The following is a 19,039-nucleotide window of genomic DNA, read 5'->3' as shown; positions in this document are numbered from 1 at the left end:
CCAATATGTCTTCCACAAAGAGAGGACCTTCTCTCGCGAGAAGAGGGTCGGGTTCGGGTTCTCCATCCGGATATCGGGACGCTCAGCCTTCACGCATGTTTTCTGAGAGGCTAAGATACAAAGATTGGGACCTCCCTGACGACGTAATGGGTATTTTGTTTTCAGTCAGAAGGCCAGCAACTAAATCTTTGTACCCTTGCCACTGGAATAGGTTCTGCAGCTTGTGTAGAGATAAGAATGTTGACCTTTTACATGTTATACAATGATGGTGTTATCCTTTTTATTACATCTGACAAATCTGGGGCTCCAGACTGGTACCATCAAGGGATATTTGGCGGCGCTTTCTATTTTTAAGTGCACTTCAGAGGAAGTCTCTTACTTTAAGATTCCTCTGATAGTACAATTCCTAAAGGGACTGACAAATGTTTTCCCTCCAATCCTGTTTCAAGACAACATTGGAATCTCAACTTAGTGTTAAATGTTTTGATGGGAGCTCCTTTAGGGCCTTTACACTCCTGCCCCTTAAGGCTACTAACACTAAAAACATCTTTTTAGTAGCAATTACATCTGCCAGAAGGGTGAGTGAGCTACAGGCTTTATCCTGCAAGCCACCTTACACTATCTTTTATAAAGACAAAGTGGTACTGAAAGTGAAACCTACTTTCCTCCCCAAAATTGTCTGAGTTTCATCTCACTCAGAAGATAACGTTACTATCTTTTTATCCTCCTCCACATCCTGGAAAGGAAAAGGAAAGGCTTCACAGGCTTGACCCTAGACGTGCACTGAGCTTTTACATCTCCAGAATGACAAGGTTAAGACAAGATGACAAGTTATTTGTGGGCTATTCAGCTCACAAATTAGGGTTAGCTATTAACAAACTATATACAGATGGATTATACTGGCAATATCGGAATGCTACAAACTGGCAGCGAAAGGTCCTCCAGAACATCTAAGAGCTCATTCTACCAGGGGCATGGCAATTTCTTCTGCACACACCTTCACTAAACATTATAGTTTACTCTTCTCCAGGTCAAGAATCTGCATTTGGCAAAGCAGTGTTGCATTCAGTGGATACACAACCATAAAAATTTCATGTCATACTAAATGCTGCTCCCTCCTCCAAATTACTTAAACTGCTTTCAGAGTGTATCAAAGATAAGGAGTACTTGGGAGGACACAATCCATTCGAAGAGCAAGTTACTTAAACATGGTAACTTTCTTTTGACTGGATGTTCCTCCCACGTATTCCTTATCACCCCTCCCAGTCTACTCCGCAGTAGATTTTCCCTTGCAGGTGTAGTCTACACTCTCTCAGGGGGAGTAACTGTCAGACACAAGATAAATGCTTCACTTGTTAAAATGGAATGGAGGACAAAGGGCGCTGCGTGTGCTACATATATCTGCAGTGACTGACATCGAGACGGAGGCCTCCGGGGAACAGCAAGTTGACGGGCATCAACGCGAGCCGGTCCCCCTCCCCCCCCACCCCGCTGACTTGTTGCTGAAGCAGCAAAGCTGGATATTGGATTTATCAAAGATAAGGAATACGTGGGAGGAACATCCAGTCGAAAGAACGTTACCAGAGGTAATTTGTTCTGCCCTATCTGCAGCTGTTTCAAATTCCCCTACAAGGTCTCTGTTAACAAGCTGTTGCAGTAATCTAGGCGTATATTTATCAACGAGGTGGTGAGAAGGGATCTATTCGGGATGCCAAGATAAGGTGTAATCTGGTGTAAAAGTTTAGTTACATAACCGCACGAAGAGCAGATTTGCGAGACATGTTTTTTCATGGAGAGGTTAGCATCAAGGTTTTCACAGATTTGCTCACGGGAATAGAATTCCCTGCAATAATAAAGGATTCATTTTGTTGTGCAAGACTCTTTAGTCTTGGGCCCGAGGCCAGAATGATTAACTCCGTTTTAGAATCATTGAGTCGCCATCCATGCTTAAATTTTTGCATATATGGAGTTCATGGCATCTACATCCTTCTGGTAGTTGCCAGAGAGTTCAGTTCAATGAGGATTTGAGTGTCAGCCGCATAGTTTGCAAATTGGACACCCAGATCCATCAGAAGGTCAAGAAAAGGTTGAATATAAACATAGCGACATGGAAAGGCAAGAACCCTGCGGGACGTCGCATGTATTTAATATGGGTTTGGTCTGCGATCTCTCCATTGCCACTCTGGAGATCCTTGGGCCCAAGAAGGACGCAATACATTTTGCTGCATTAGTGTAACAGTTAGCTATGGATAGACTATTGTGAAGCAGATTTTGGTCAATGATATTGCAAGCTGCTGAAAGTTCTAATAGTAATAGCAGCGCAATGTGTGTTTTCTTTCAATGATATAGGTGATGTTGAATTAAAGGTACAGGAGGGCCGTTTGGGTACCATGCTGAGCCCTAAAACCAGACTGATTTGTGTTGAGTTCCTCTATGAATTTCTGCAGCTGAATATACGCTACTCTATCTAAGATTCTCAATAGATGGGGAAAGCTAGTGATGGGTCTGTAGTTTTTGGCGATGGAAGGGTCGAGCAATGCTTTTTTCAAAACTGGCATAACCCAGGCTTTCTTCAATGCCTTTGGCACTATGCCATACTGGAAGGAGGAGTTTATAAGTTCTCCAGCATGGGGCCTGGCATGGATTCACATGCTCATTCCCCGTTGTCAGGCTGGGAATCCTCGGTAAAAGACAAAATCAGTTTCAGTTTAGTTTACTCTTACTCTTGCTGTCAAATCGAGCCTCAAGCTCCACAGATTCTTCTTCCGATTAACGGGGACCCATTTCGGAAATCTCTACGCCCCTCAAGGGTGAATTTTCGTCGAATTTCTCTTCTTGGAAGATTCCGGAAGATCCTTGAGGCCTACGCTGCGTGGACATGGCCGAACACAAAGGAGACTCGACGCCCGTTGGATCCAAGCCATTTAGGATCTGCCCAGGATGTGGACTACAGAAAGTCTTCAAGGAGGATGAGCACTTCCGGGGCCTCTACCGCATGCACTCCGACAAGTCGCACGTGGAGGAGGACTGTGCGTTCTGCAAGGACATGTCCTCCCGTACCATGAAGGACCGTCGCATACGGCTCACTGACTGGCCGGAGGCGAAAAGCCTGGCGGCAGGTGAGCCCAAGAAGAAGTCTGAGCGGTCTTCTAAGACCTTTGAGGGCGCTCCGGCGATGTGGGCCCAACATAAGGCAAAGCACTGCGAGTCCGTGGGCACTGGGAGCGCTGTTGGTACAGGCTCCATGTCTGCCAGGCCAGGCGCAGCATCAACAACGCCGTCAACCATGAGCCAAGGCTCCAGCTCGATGAAGAGGAAGTCGGAAAACCCGGGTAAGCTTCGGGAGAAGCCCCAGTCGACTGACAGAGAAAGCCAAGGGGGAGCGAGGCGGTGGCCCTCCCCCCACGGTGAAGGCCTCAGACACGCCAAAGGTCGTGCAAGCCCAGATTCACATGGCTATGACTTCGATTGAGGAAGTGGCAGCATCCCTGGCGAGACCCGCAGATGCGGCCCCAGTGGAGACGGCCTCAAAGCCAAGAGTTTCCCTGCCCTCCCAGAGGGAATCGTCTTTCCTGCCCATCGAAAAGACCCCGGTGAAACCCATGGCCAAGAAGAAGGGGGGGTGCAATAGTCCTACCGGACTCGGATATCTCCTCTGAGGATGAGCTGGCGGGCCTCAAGTCAGTCTTCGACAAGAGATTCGTCGAGGTCCGGTCCTACGGGAAGGACCCCGACGAGGCGGACGTGGAGAGTGACGGGGGAGCTGACGAAGAATGGCAGATCGACGAGGAACCGGACACCACGCTGCTGCCAACGCTCCCTTCGCAACCGCTGCAACCACCGACGGACAGGACGGAAGACATCTTTCTGGCCCTGCAGACCCTGTTTTCGGAAATAAGAACAAGGATGCCTTTGCCTCCGGCGGACAATCCAGCGGCACCTGGAATGTCGGGAAGCCTTTCACCCAAGCAGAGGCGAGTCCATCCGACCGCACCCTTCCATCCTTCACCTCCATAGTCTCCTCCGAGGGACGAGATGGAGACGGCAACGACAGGGACGGACGACCGCGGCGACGACGGCGGCAACGACGGAGCAGATCTGCCGTTGCCCCCACCCTGGGCTTCTACTCCTGACGAAATTGTCTTGTTTCACTCAATGATCGCTAGGGCCTCAGAGCTTTTTCAGCTATGCCCCGAGGAGCAGAAGGAGGAGTGATTCCTTTATCAGAAACGAGAGGCCAAGAGGAAGACCGTGCTCTCGGTCCCACTGTTGGATGACATATGGGACGAGGGGCTGGCCCTCCTGAAGAACCCATCCTCGTCCTCGTCGAAGGGAGACTGATACGAGAAGAAGTGCCGGGTCCCAGACTCGGCACCAATGTGCCTCAGAGCGCAGCCGTCGCCGGACTCCGTGTTCTCCGTGGCTGCCAGGAAGAAATCCGCTGGGACGACGGCATCGACTTCCACTTCCCGGCCGGACGCCGAGGGGAAGAAGCTGGATACCATGGGACATCGGGTCATTTCGTCGGCGGTGACAACAATTAAGGGGGCCAGCGCTCTCGCTATTGTGGCTCGCTACAGGAAGCTGTGGTTTAAAATCGCTCCCCTCCTGGACTTCCTCCCAGACGACAAGAGGGCAGAGGCCTTTCAAATCTTACAGGAAGGCGAGGTGGCTTTGGACCACGCCATTACGGTGGCCACGGACATCACCGACACCGGCTTCCGCCTGATGGGCAACGGCGTGACTTGCTCAGGGCCACCGACTTCCGTCAGGACGTTCAGATGAGGGTACTGGACATGCCCTTCGACGGGAACAACTTGTTTGGCAAGGCGTCGACGAGTGGCTGCAGGCCATCAAGGCAGACATCGAGACGGCCCGTGACTTGGGCACGCTTCATCAACGACGGCCATCCTTTCGGCCCTCCGAAGGCAAGTCACAAGTTGCCTCCAAAGGATTCGGCAGCAGCTCTTCCTCGTACCGCCAGGCTGCCCGCTCTTCGTCGCTGGAAGCCTACAGAGGCCGCAACAAGGCTGGTGGACTTAGTCTTCTCGAAGGGGCCCAAGGTGTAAGGCCTCAGCGAAGCCCCCAACCCGGTGGGAGGCCGGCTGGCGAACTTCGTTGGCGTGTGGAAATCCATCTCCACCGACTGTTGGGTGCTGGATGCCCTGGCCCACGGGCACACTCTGGAGTTCCAAAGGAAGTGTCCCCGTTTTCCACTTGTGGTCAGGAAAGAAAACCACATTCCTCAACTACTTCTAGAGGTATGAGCAATGCTAAAAAAGGGTGTGATAGAGCTCGTCCCGAAGAGGCTCTGGAGTATACTTGCGGTACTTCCTCGTTCGAAAGAAGACTGGCGGCCCATCCTAGATCTCTGCCACCTCAACAAATACATAAAATCCCAGAAATTCCAGATGGTCACCCTTCAGCACGTGTTGGGACAGCTGGAAGAAGGGGACTTCCTGTCGTTGCTGGACCTGGAGGGGATATACATCTACCCCTATCTGGATGATTGGCTCATCCGAGCAAAATCAAAGGAACTCACTGTTGAACACACAGCGCGTACAGTCCGCCTGCTCACGGAACTGGGGTTCTCAATAAACTATGTGAAGTCCTGCTTGGAGCCATCGCAGGATGCCCAGTTCCTGGGAGCCAGACTCAACACGGTGGTGCGCCTAGCCGCGCTGTTGGAGGACAGGATAAAGGCCATCCTGGGCAAGGTACAATGGCTGTTGGCCATAAAGGTTGCTAGGGTGAGGTCCATCAAGTCCCTGCTCGGCATGATGTCATGCATCTACCTCGTTTGGCTGTGCAGACTGCGGATGCGGCCGCTGCAGGTGTTCCCCGACGCCAGTTAGATGCAGGCAAAGGGAAGCTTTGAGGACAGGATCACCCTCCACGAGACATTCCGTCGGGCGATTCTATGGTGGGGGTCTGTGCGAATCTGGCGGCGGGCAAGGACTTCCAGACCCCCCGGCACATCAGGAGACTGTGACAACAGACGCCTCCCTGGAGGGATGGGACGCACACACCGGAAATCTGCACGCAAGAGGCCTTTGGCTCCCGGAGAAGTTGTTGCACATCAACGTCCTGGAGCTCCGGCCCTTAAGTTTTGGGCCCTTAAGTCATTCCTTCCGTCCCTCAAGGGCAAGGTGGTGCGGGTCTTCACTGACAACACCACGACGATGTTCTACATTCAGAAGCCAGGGGGCACCAGATCCTGTGCTCTCTCCAAGGATGCGCAGGACCTATGGCACTGGGCCGTCGCTCAAAGGATGTTCCTGGTACCCTTTCATCTGGCAGGAGTGAAGAACACTGTCGCTGACTCACTCAGCAGGGAGCTGCAACGGCGACGAACACCAAGTGCCGGAGTTTCGCCAGCAGGTTTCCCCAGCCGGGGAGCATGGGGGATGCGTTCTCATTCCCCTGGGATGACCTGTTTCTCTATGCGTTCCCACTGTTGCCGTTGCTCCTATGACTCATCAGTCAACTCAGACGGTCCCGGTGCAGGATAATACTCGTCGCACCGGCGTGGCCGAGGCAGATATGGTACCCGGACCTTCTGGACTTGTCTGCGTCCCCTCCAGTCAAGCTTCCGGCGGACGCAAATCTTCTCGTCTTCTCGCCAGGGAAGGAGGCACGATCCTGCATCACAACCCGTCGTCGCTGAACCTGCAGGCCTGGCTCCTGCAGTACTAGAGTTTGGTGGATACGAGATCCCGGCAGACTGCAAGGAGGTGCTTGCCAAGGCCAGGGCTTCTTCGACTCTTTAGTGCTATGGACATAAATGGAAGAGGTTCACTGTCTGGTGCCGTGCACAGAAGATAAACCCTCTACAGATTACGGCCCCTCAAGTGCTGCCATACCTGCGGTTGCTGGCCATGGCAGGGCTGGCGCACGCCTCTATCAAGATCCATCTGGCAGGTATTTCCTGCTACACCAGGAATCCGGGGCAATCGTTGCTGTGGTCCCATCGCCTGGTTAAGGAGTTCATGAAAGGACCTTTCTGCTCGTTCCCGCCGGTGAAGGCTCTGGCCACGGCGTGGGAGCTCAATCTGGTGTTGACTAGGTTCATGGGTCCCCCGTTCGAGCCTCTGCATTCGGCACCTGAAATTCCTGTCGTGGAAGCCAGCGTTCCTGGTGGCCATCACCTCTGCACGACGAGTGGGAGAGATCCATGCCCTCTCCTGTAAGCCTCTGTACTTCACTTTCCATGCAACAAGGGTCGTGCTGAGGACGCATCCCTCTTTCATGCCCAAGGTGCCGTCGGACTTCCATCTCAACAAGCCCTTGGTGTTACCTATTTTCTTCCCGTTGCCGGCTGAGGGGACTTTGCACTTGCTGTATGTGGCTAGAGCGCTGAAGTTCTACGTGGACCGCACAAAGAGTTTTCAGAAAACGTTGCAGCTGTTTGTGAACTTTGGCCTTGTGAATCAGGGGAAGGCCCTCTCCAAGGCCTCCATTTCCAGGTGGCTCTCACACTGGGTATAGTGCTGGATACAGTATTGTCCATGAAACCCCCTGGTGCCGCCGTTCAGGCTTCTTGTGACTGTGACCAAATTATTGAATCACATTCGCCCATACACCTCACTAGAAAATAGATCTCTACTAGCTGCAACCCTGATTAATTCACGCCTTGATTATTGTAAAAGCCTGCTGGCAGGGACATCAAAGGCTAACCTTCAGGCCTTGCAAGTTGCTCAGAACGGGGCAGTCCGAGCAGTCTATGGTCTCACGAGGAGGGAACAGTCCACAAGTGCCAGACGAGATCTTCACTGGCTCCCTATATGAGTCACACACAAGTTACTCGCTTACCTATAAAGTGCTGTTATAGTGAGGCCCCGCAATATTTGTCCAACCGCCTCACCACCCTCCCACCTGGACGCTATCTTCGCTGCTACAACCCCTCAAACCTTACCCAACATAGGTATAATCTTAAAACCTTTGCAGGCTTCACATTTGACGTTCAGGCTCCATCGTTTTGGAACAGACTTCCACGTGAGCTCAGGCAGGCCAATTCTATCCATGAGTTTAAGAAAAGCCTCAAATCTCATCTGTTTAACCTTGATTCAGATTAGTCCACATACTTCACATATTAGACTAGACTAGTTTGTCTTGCTTCTTCCTTATCTCTTCAATGTTTTTTTTCAATGTTTTTTTTGTAAGTCTTGTTTTGTCTTTTTGTGCACTTTGAGACCCATGGACGAGTAGTGCGTTATAAAAATTAAAAATAAATTATTGATCTCTTGTTTAATATACAGCGTGCATCGATAATGAAGCCTGCTGGTACCTCCTTCTCCAGTCCTGTCTTCTCACCAACTACCTCTCTTTTATCCCCGTTCCAAAGATAACATCAGGCACATCATTCTCCCATCCATGTATTCCATGCTGGACTCCCACCCCCATTTATAATAACACTTACCAGTAACATATTTACATATAATATAGTATGATGTAGATTGACCTAGGAGTCCTGCGAGCCCACCACAGGTTCCTTGTAGGTTGCAAGACTTGTGTGTCCTTTGTGCTCCACTCCTTCATGAGGCCAAGGTTTCCCAGCACCAATTTAGCTTGGTTATGGATCTTCAACAAGCCAAAATGGCTGCTATTCGCAAGCGACAGACTAGATTCTTGGGTGGGTTTGTCAGCCACATCAGAGCCCACACTGACTCCCGCTAGCCTCTGATCTCTCTTCATTTCTACCCCTACCAATCTCTAGGCACAAGTCTTTATGACTCTGCCTCTCTAACACTTGTACCTGCTGCATCCCAGCTCAGGCCCCATTGTTTTCACCACCTTCGTTTCAGCAGCCCTTCTAGCCATTTTCCTTCAGTGCTTGTTCCCTATTTTAAGCCTTTCTGCTCCATTCCTCCTCCTCTCTGATCCATTTTCATATTCTGGCCTCCGGCCTCCTGGGTTGTCCTCCAGCCTCACTCCACCCGCTCTTCAAACCTCCTCCTGTGTTTTCTTTCCTCTGTCCCTTCTAGATGGCCAATCCATTTAATAACTTATTTCTCCTCCCTGATCTTTACCTTCTCTTCTCCAGCGCTAACCATTCCATTGGAATCTTTCCATTTCATTTAATTTTTCTGGTCCTTCCCTCATCCAACACCTTTATTCCTCAACCCCCTGCTCTGCCTCTCCTTTCTCTTGCACACTGTCTCTTCGTCTAAAGGCTCCCATTCTCTGAGTTAGGGCTGGCTCCCTTTAATGCCTGTGTCCCCTGTGTGTTTGTGCCAATGTTGTATTTAGTGGGGACACCTGTGTGAGCTCATTAGTCTTGATGTTTGATAGCGTCTGTGTTAAGCTCTGCCCCTAACCCATTTAAAACCTCTATCGTTTATGCACTTGTTAGGGGGCCCAAGGCTTCAATAGCCGAGGCTTTAAAAAGTGGAGCCGCCACATTGAATCAATCGTCCCTGTTATGGTGAATGGCTGATTTTGCCATGGCACTTCCCAATCTGAAGATGTGGCACTGTTTCCCCAAGCTTCTCTCTGCACAGGTTTACAGCTTTGGCAGCCTTCCAGGACCTCGCTGGACCATGCGCTTGCACATGCCTCTTTTCACGCTTTCTGCTTGGGAGTGGAAATAGCAAACTGCATTGTCAAAGGGAAGCAGTCAAAGTGTAAACACTACTCAGACTTGTGATCCTGTGGCATGCCAGTGGTCTCTGGCAAACTTGGCAATAATGGAGATACCCGGGGTTATCTTTCAGGTATTAAGTCATGGTTTGCCATCACCTCACCCAGCTGCAAGGATCCTTCTCTCCCCATTTCCTGGCTTTAGAGATAGGACTTCCCCACAGGAAACCGAAATAGATGGTGAGGTTTGTACGCTCCCTGCAGCATTATAGACTAAGAGAAAGGGGGGTCTAGAAAAGTGGAGTTGCATGTGGAATCTGTGAGGTATCCATTACTGGTACAAATTACTGTTCTTCAGTAATAGTCCTTTTTGATGGATAAGAGTCTTTCTTGCGGAGAATCCTTATCGCACTCGTCATGTTAACTTTATCTTGTTTATGGTAACTGTGTTTACTCAAAACCTAGCACTGCCTCTCTATCATGGCTAATCTACCTTCCCTTTTGGCTTCTTTGTAGTTTGGGGGAATAGGGTGGAACGGAGTCCATTGCAGCCCCATATGTATATATGTCCCTGGTTTCCCACCTTTGCCCAGGTACCTCAATTGTTTTATCTTTGCCACACTGTCAGGGTTTGGGCCTACTAAACGGCTCAACAGATTTTAGGAGCCAGCCTGAACAATCTGTTCACCACTCTGGGCAATAACAATTTCATGAGTTCCTTCATAGATTTGTGATATTAGATTATGCTGCTGGCACAAAGGACTTTGGATTTGCCATCATGGGAGGGTGTATATTTGGAGCTGGCTGCATCCATGACCCTGGTTCCGTTTTTCTGCACAATCGGACACAATTCAAAGCCACTGCTTAAATTTTGTGATTATGGTATGTTGAAGGTTTTGTATAGCGCACAGTTGCCAAAAAGGCGGCATGGTGCTGAGGATAACGCAGGATATAACAGTCACCTAAAACAGATGGGTTTTCAAGAGTTTCCGAAACCTGAGATGGTTTCCAGTAGCCCACAGGAAAAAAGGGAGGGCATTCCACGATCTGGCTGCCACCACAGAGGAGGAGCGGCCACCAATACGGGCCAGACAGACGCAAGGAATAACCAGCAAACAGGCTTCACTGGATCTAAGGGAACGGGTATGAATGTAAGGCTGGGATTTCTCCTATAGGTACTCTGCTGCCTGGCCATAGTAGGCCCGGTGGACAATACAGAGAGATTTAAAGAGAATCTGTTTCTGTACTGGTAACCAGTGCAGAGTATGCAAGACTGGTGAGATATGAAACCTGTAGTGAGTATTAGTGGCTATACGAGCTGCAAGGTTTTCCAAAACATGGAGACGGTGCAAGAGGTAGATGGGTTGGGCCATAAGTAGTGAATTGCAGTAGTCCAGACGACTTAAAATGAGGGCTGAAACCACAAGGGAGCAAAGATGCTCTAGGAGGAGAAGGAAGACCTTCCGGAGTGCTCTTAGCTGGAAGTGGCCAGCTTTGCAGATGGCACTCACCTGAGGTGTGGCCGGTAATGATTCGGAGAAGATGCACCCCAGATTCCTCACCTGAGACACTGGTGAGGGACAGGGGCCCAACCCTGAGGGGGGTGTGAAGAGAAGGCGGACCCACCATCAAGACCTTGTTTTGTCTCCATTCAGTTTAAAAATCAGAAATAGTGAAAAGTGAACTGGTTACCCCTCTCTTTCGTGACCTTTACAACGTATAAGCAAAAACAAGCCCATTCATAAGGTCCAGTGACAAGACCAACCATCAATCAAGACATAATTCATTAGTCTTGAGGCTAGTACTCAGGTCTACATGCAATAAACCAAAGGTCAGTGACCAACATACCATGAAAATTGTGTTTTTAAAAAATCCAAACACAGCAAAGTCTTTATTTGCGCAGTAATAGGGATACAATATCTGTTTATATTACAGTGGCAAGAGATGCCATATATTTACGGGGTCGGTGTGAAATAGCACCAGGATGAAAAATCTCCAGTCCTGAAGAAGGCCCAGAACAATATAGTTGAAGACGTTAGGGATAACGTCTTAAAATCTTGAAGGGCCATATGTCGACCATCTAAAAGCCATATTAAAGTGCTTTTTTTCCTGAGGATATATCCTCAAACCTCAGTTTGTTTGCTATTATCATTTCTCTTGACTGTGTTTGTGTGTCAACTAGTAGAAAAGAATACTGTTTGTTGGAAAGGGGAGTAAAATTTCTGTCCCTTTTTGTTTGTGTCCATAAAGAACACTGTATAGGACTTTGCAAGTTACACAAGTCACGTACTAACTTCCCATCACATACAAAAAATATTTGGTGTATGTTTTTTGAAATAAGTGAAGAGTATCCACACATTTTGTTGGTTGTTGTGTTTATAAAATGAATTATGTTCTTAGAATGATAAGACTTTGAATAAAGTATATTTAAAATAGACATGTTTGGGAAAAATCAGTGTGAAAAAGATGACCCGCTGAAGGTGAATGTTGTTGCACTAGAATTACGTAGACCTTAGAGAGGAGTAACTAGTTCACTTTTTTCGCTATTTCTGATTTTAGGATCTTCCCATCATTGATCTGGTCCCCCGAAAATAAAAAAAAACAGGGAAGTACCCAATTTACATATTGCTCCATTCAGTTTAAACCAATTGCTGCCCATTGTAGGGAAGGCATGGTATCACAAGTATGACACTGGCACAATGGGTACAATTTGTAAAACTTTCTTTGCTCTATAACTAAGATGGTAGTAGTCTCGACCATCAAATAATAAATAACGCAGTCCTAGTGCAGTCTGTCAAATCAAAATGGCCTATGCTAACAAAACCTAATGCCTGTCCTATTTCTTGTATGTAAATGTGTAAAAAGGCGAAATTTATGCAAAAGGAAAAATCAGTGTTCAAATTATAATGTGGTTGAACCAGCTCTCCTCCCCATGTTAGGCCTCACGGAGTAAAGCGGTCCCTGTAGGCAGTATGACACACACTGGCTCGGTGTCCAACACAATACACAGTTCAAAACTGTGGATCGAGGCCCGTCTGGCCTTCCACATTAAAGTCTTTCTCTGACTTCCAAAATAAAGTTTCAACCAAAATGTTCACAAAGATACCCCTCAGACCTTTCACCACACAGTTCTCGTAGGTCCACCTCTGTCAGGCTCAGACCTTTCATGATAAAGTCCAACACAAATTTGCAAGGGGGCTCAATTCCCCAAGCTTATTATACTTTGTGTCTCCCTGAGTTGGGCTCGGACCACTTTCAGATGTCAAAGACGTTCGAATGTGCGCGACTTTCTTTACAGACCACAGCAGAACCACTTCAACTCAAAGTTCACAGTTTAACTTTGACTCTTCCCTTCTCTAGGAATTAATCTTCTTTATTTCACTTTTGCTGTTCATTCACTTTCTCGCTTTAAACAAAGTACCTTTCACAGAGACTTTAGAGTGGCCTACTTCCTTTCGGTGGGCCACTCTGTTACTTAGTATCGCTGATTTTACAGTTGTCTTTCATCAAAGTTTACTCACATGTCTGCCTTTCTTCGCGTCTCATCCATGCACGTGCAGCCTTCAGTTGCGATATGTTTCTATTTCAAACTTTAACACACACCGGTCTTTCAGGTCGCCTGCCAACTCACCGGCTGTGTGTGTCTTTTTCTGGGTTTTGCGATTTCTAATTCACGAGTCAAGGTTAGTACCACAGGCTTGGCCTCCCCTCCCCAACTCTACCGATCAACCGGGAGGGTCGCTGGTGTCCTTGAAACAAAATGCAGTCTTCACTTGTGAGATCTGGCCTTCTCCACGTGTCTTTCGTGGCCTGTCGGAGGCAACAACCTCCAGTAGGGAACTTCTACCAGCAGCTCTCGTCCCTTGGTCCATCTCTCTGCTCCAGCAGGTTTGTCTTTGTCCCATAAATTCTGCTCGTACTCGTGTTCTGCCTAGCTCAGAGCGTCTCTTTAGGTGTTGCCTTTTATCCGTGTGAGGACAGCTAATTGGTATCGTGTGTATGCACCTGAAGTCAAGTGCCTGACTTCCGCTGACCTGATTAAGGGGACATGCCCAGTACAATGTATGAGTTAATCTTGTTACTCTGTCACCCTCTTCCTTGGCCCAGTGGTTGTGTTAAAAAGGGGTAGGGGTTGGGACCTCCAAGTATCCAGAAAAAAAAGGATGGGGTAGATGAACAAAAAAAGGGGAAATTCCGCATCTCATCATCGCTGCCTCATCCCTGCTCCCCGAAGACCCTTCACCCAGGTGATCCTCCTGCAACGGTCCACCCCCATGGTCTGGAACCAAAGGCGATGGCGGTACCCTGGCCACCTGAGGGAGATCCCCCGCTCTGCTGTCAAACACTCCTCTGACATCTGCCGCCTTCTGGAAGAACTTGACCTTGATATCCTCAGTCTCACCGAGACATGGTTCATGGCCAGCTCTGTCACTAGCTTTGACACACTCCTACCTGACGACTACAAGATCCTCTTTGTGCCCAGGTCCAACCGCTCCGGAGTGGGTGTAGTTCTGATTTTCCCTGAGTGGATTCCTGCCTCTGTCACTCCTACGCAGGCCTACTCCTCTTTTGAATGCCTCGTCTGCAGGCTCTATCTCTCCCCTAGCCATTCCCTTACCGTGGCTACTATCTAAAAGCCACCTGGTCAGATCTCCTCCTTCCTCTCTGAGTGGGCGGACATCTCCTCCTCACTCCTGGCCTCAACCACTCAACTCCTCCTTCTTGGAGATTTCAACATCCACCTGGATGCCTCCTGTCCTCCCTCTGGACTCTTTCATGACCTCTGCAACTCTCTCTCACGCGCTATTCTCCCCTCTGGCCCGACACACTCTGCAGGGCACACTTTGGATGTTCTGATCTCCTCAGACCTTCCCCTTTCTGTTCCTCCCTCCACTACTGTCTCCTGGAGAAACCACTTTCTCCTCTCCTCCCACCTCACCCTCCCTACCCCTCAGGCCAAGCCATTTCCAGCACTGCCACCTACTTTCTCGGTCATCCGACCCATGAAGCGGGTGTCAGTTGAGGCCTTCGCCACCACCTTCTCACAACCCCCCCCCTCCTCTGGCTCACTCTCACCCTAACAAAGCCCTCTCCATGCTCCACTCTGCTATATCTGATACTTTTGATATCCTTGCACCTGTCGTTAGAAACTGCTTGAAGCCCAAAGCCAAGTTCAACTCCTGGTACGACTCAGACCTCGTCACCCTAAAACGCAAGTGCAGGGTGGCCGAGAGGAAATGGCGTGCTTCATGTGCATCCTCTGACAACTGGCCTGCTGCTTGCTCCAAAGGCAATATCGGCTCTCTGTCCTAACCAAGATGAGAGCTCATATCCAAGCCTGCGTCTCTTTGGCATCCAACAACTCGGCTGAACTCTTTAAAATCTTCAAGGAACTAGCCAATCCTGCCGCAGTCTGTACCTCTCCTGTCACTTCCCAGGCCCTTTGCACGGCACTGGCTTCTCACTTCATCTCTAAAACTCAGGACATACTGTCCTCACTCTCCTCCTATCCCCTCCCTCCCTCTACTCCCTGCTCTTCCTCTGGTACTTCTGCAGCCACCTCTCCTCCCTCCTTCTCTGCCTTTCCCCTGTTCTCCGCAGATAAGGTTTCTAGACAAGTCCGATCTATGAAAGTCTTGTCGAAACAGGTTCACCCCTGTTCCTCCAAAACTATCAAGGACCACATTGACTCCCTGGCTCCTGCCCTGGCTGATTTCTGCAGTCACTCCTTTGCCACTGGAGTCTTCCCATCCCCACCGAAGCACTCCCTTGCCTTGTGCACTCTTTTAAGAAAACCTCTGCCGACCCCTCCTGCCCGGCTAACTATCACCCAATCTCCATCGCGCCCTTCCTGGGCAAGCTCCTGGAGACACTGGCCATCTCCCAGTTTAATCTCCACACTGAATCTGTTGGTTGTCTTCATGACCATCAGTCTGGCTTCAGAGCTGCCAGAAACATGGAAACTGCTCTCCTGAACATCCGTGAAGACCTGCTCTCCAGCCTTGACTCAACACCCCTTGTGTCCTTATCCTGCTTGATCTCTCCTCTGCCTTTGACACTGTCAACCATGGCAACCTGCTCAACCGTCTCTGTGATAATCTGGGTATCACTGGTCAGGCTCTGGCGTGGCTAACTTCTTTCCTCTCTGACCGTCCCTCCCAGGTCCAACTTGAGTCCTTCCTCTCCTCTATCTTTTTCTCTACCTGTGGCGTCCCCCAGGGGTCCAACCTCTCTCCCTGGCTGTTCAACCAATACCTGGCACTCCTTGCCCACCGAATTGTCGCTCTCTGCCCTAACTTTTAGTGCTATACGGATGACACCCAACTCCATTTTCAGGCTACCCTCTGCCTCCTCCTCTACTTCCCTCATCTCTGACTGTCTGTCTGCTATCCAAGGGTGGTGTGCCACCAATGACCTCTGCTTTAATGCCAGTAAGACTGCGATTCTCCGCATCTGCACACCCGCTCCCTCCCTTCCTGGAGCTCTCTGGCCGGCCTCTCTTGGCCCTCTTCCTGCTCCCACTTGCAGGGCTAAAAACCTTGGGGTCATCTTCGACTCCGCACTCTCCTTCTCTCCTCACATATCTGAAGTCTCTAAGAAGTCACACTACCAACTGCACCTCCTCAGAGGTATTCTTCCTTTTCTCTCCTTCCCCCAGAAGCTCAGTGTCTCCAGAGCCCTGATTCTCTCAAGGCTGGATTACTGCAACAGCCTCTTTCTAAATCTGTCTGCCTCTACTCATCGGCCTTTGCAACTCATCCAGAACAGGACTGCGAGACTTGTCCTTGGACTCAAGCCCAGGGATCGTATCTCTCAGGACAGAAATCTCTGCACTGGCTCCCAGTGGCTGCGAGGATAAAGTTCAACCCTCTGCAACGTCCATAAAGCCTTCTGGGCCTAGAGCCTTAATACCTCAAACTCTCGCTTCCTAAATATCCTCTTTCTCAAGCTCTTCGCTCATCCGCCTCCAACTCCCTTAGGGTCAGTCGCTTCTCCAAGCAACGAGTTGGTGGTAGATCTTTCCTCGGCTGGTGCCTCCCTCTGGAACAGCCTCCCTGCCTCCCTTAAACTTGAGGAGAACCATCTCCGGTTCCAGAAGCACCTCAAAACCTTTCTCTTTGCTTATGCTTTTTCTCCTCCTCTCCTCTGCTGACCTCCTGGCTGTAACCTAAACTGCACTGGCTACCTGGACACCCTCTGATCTTGGGCCCAGGTCCCTCCCCTGCCAGCGCAACACACTTGCACTGCCCCCTGGCAACCCCCGCACTTTGGGACTGTTTCTGTATCCCTACAGTCCCCCTACCAGCCCTTGACACCTGCTGTCTGCACTTACCCATGCACTTGCCACATGCTGGCCGTTACTTATTGTTATCTATTCCCATGTACTCCAATGTCCCTGCCCCCCTGCCCACACACTTGCGCGATCTGGATGACACCTGGCCTAGTAGGATTGTTGTTTGTCCTCCCTTTGTTCCCCTCCCTTGCCTCGTCGCACCTTGAAACACTTGTGTATAGGCGCATTATAAATGCCATATCATATCATAACCTTAATATTGCAAACTTTGTTGAACTGTGAAAATAGAAGAAACAGTCATGTCTGAACTGTAGAGCAAGAAACATTAATTTGGATGGCTAAGTAAGACTTGATCCACATTGAGAACTGTATCCTTGCATCCAGAGCCAAAGCGTGTTACCCAGCCATGTATGCCATCTTATCCCGTGCTATGTAAAAGTTGCTCAGCTATTTTTTTTAACACTATTTTTCCCTTTTACATACGTATCCCTTTTCACAGTTAATCTAGAAGTGTAAAAGCAGGCATTAGGTTTTTTAGTACAGGCATCTTTATTTCAACTAAAAGACTTACTAGGACTGTGTTGTGTTTATTTTGATTGTAGAGACTACTCTCATCTTGGGCAAGTTAGGAGTTTTCCAACCCCACAAATATTAAAGCTTTTGAAAACATATTTATTTTGTCTCGGTCTCTGCGTGTGATTCCATGCCTCCCCTACATTACACGCCGGTCTGATGAATAGAAAACACTGCCCTGCAGCATCAGGCTACAGCGTGCTAAAAGGAGGCCAGGCACCCTCAGCAATAGGAGCTACAAGGAACTGAAACAAAACTAAAATAATGAGTTAAAACAATAACAGGGCACAGATGGCGTCCAGTCAACTGGCACGGCACGGGTAATATAGCCGGCTCCTAAAAGGAAGCAAACAAAGTGCTCTAAATAAAATCGAAATGAAATGAGGTAAGAAAAAACTATGAAAATAACCCTGAGGCTGTTGCCTACCTGGAGTGTGCATGTCTACCCCAAAGTCCTAAGAGTTCAAACCTTGCAGTGACTGATGAAGTACCTGAAGTGGACCTCTTTGCTTTCAGCCTCAATCATAAGAGCGAGGCTTTAGTCTACATGAGACTTCCTGCGAGGTTAGCACTGATTTTACAGTGTAACTTCAGTTTTTATATGCATTTCCCCCGATTCCTGTCATCTCGCTCATTCTCAAGTGACTCAGACGATTTGGATCTGCCCTAACCTTGATTGCTCCAGATTGGGGCAGGGCAGTGTGGTTCTAGGAACCTCTGGAAATGTCAATTCTTTTACCCTGGCGCCTCCCAGCAAGGATGGAACTGCTCTCGCTGTGTGAGTGCAGGGTCCTTTGTGTAAGCCTAGGCAGTCATTATGCTTGGCTGCTGAGAAGCTGAGGCACAAAGAGTGGGACCTGTTAGACAAGGTTCTGGATATACTCCTTTCTGCTATTAAATAGGTTACTAAATCGGTCTATACCGGCAAGTGGCATATATTTTCCAGCTCGTGCCAGGGAAGGATCTAAATTCCTTGACCTGCTCAACCTCCTCTCTGCTTGATTTTATTCTCTTTGGTCCAGGAGGACTTTCAGATTGGCACTGTGCATGGGTACTTTGCTGGTTTTTCAGTCTGTGAGAGGATTTCTGAGCAGGGATCTTTATTGTATTCCTGACGGTTGAGCAGTTTTTGAAAGGGTTAACTGATTTTTTGCCCTGACAAATTGTTGTTCCTTTGTATGATTTAAATTGACAGTTATTTACAGTAGTGATTTCTGTACTCCTAGTCAAGAGTCCCCTTTCCTTCATGCTATATGGGCGTCCTCGGCAGGGGGATGGGACCAGACCATATAGTGCTGCAAGATTGTTTTCCTCTTCATATTTTAGACCTATGCCGGGGGCGTGAATTCACCTCGCGAACCCCACCCACCGACGGCCAACCGTCAGTCCCCCATTTTCTGCACGGCGGCACGATAGGCCTCAGCTAACTAGTTTGATGGGATGAAGGATAGCTCAGGAGTAACGTGTTTGTCTTGGAAGCAAGACAATTTAACGCGACACAGGTTTTAATCCCAATCCCGCGCTTAGAAACCACTCCTGGTATTAACTGCGTTATAAATGAACAATTGTAATTAATTGGGTGGAGGGTCGTAT

At 49.1% G+C, this 19,039-nt stretch overlaps 1 protein-coding gene across 6 annotated transcripts in view; it reads left to right on the top strand.

Moving 5' to 3' along the window:
• The window catches only part of TDRKH (tudor and KH domain containing), a 2,163,439-nt gene that overhangs the window by 1,851,279 nt on the left and 293,121 nt on the right, over window positions 1–19,039 (top strand). The window lies entirely within an intron of this gene.

Source organism: Ambystoma mexicanum, chromosome 1p, assembly GCF_040938575.1.
Source record: "Ambystoma mexicanum isolate Mex_15411 chromosome 1p, UKY_AmexF1_1, whole genome shotgun sequence".
NCBI classification, from domain to species: Eukaryota; Metazoa; Chordata; class Amphibia; order Caudata; family Ambystomatidae; genus Ambystoma; species Ambystoma mexicanum.
This window is presented reverse-complemented; position numbering and strand designations above follow the sequence as displayed.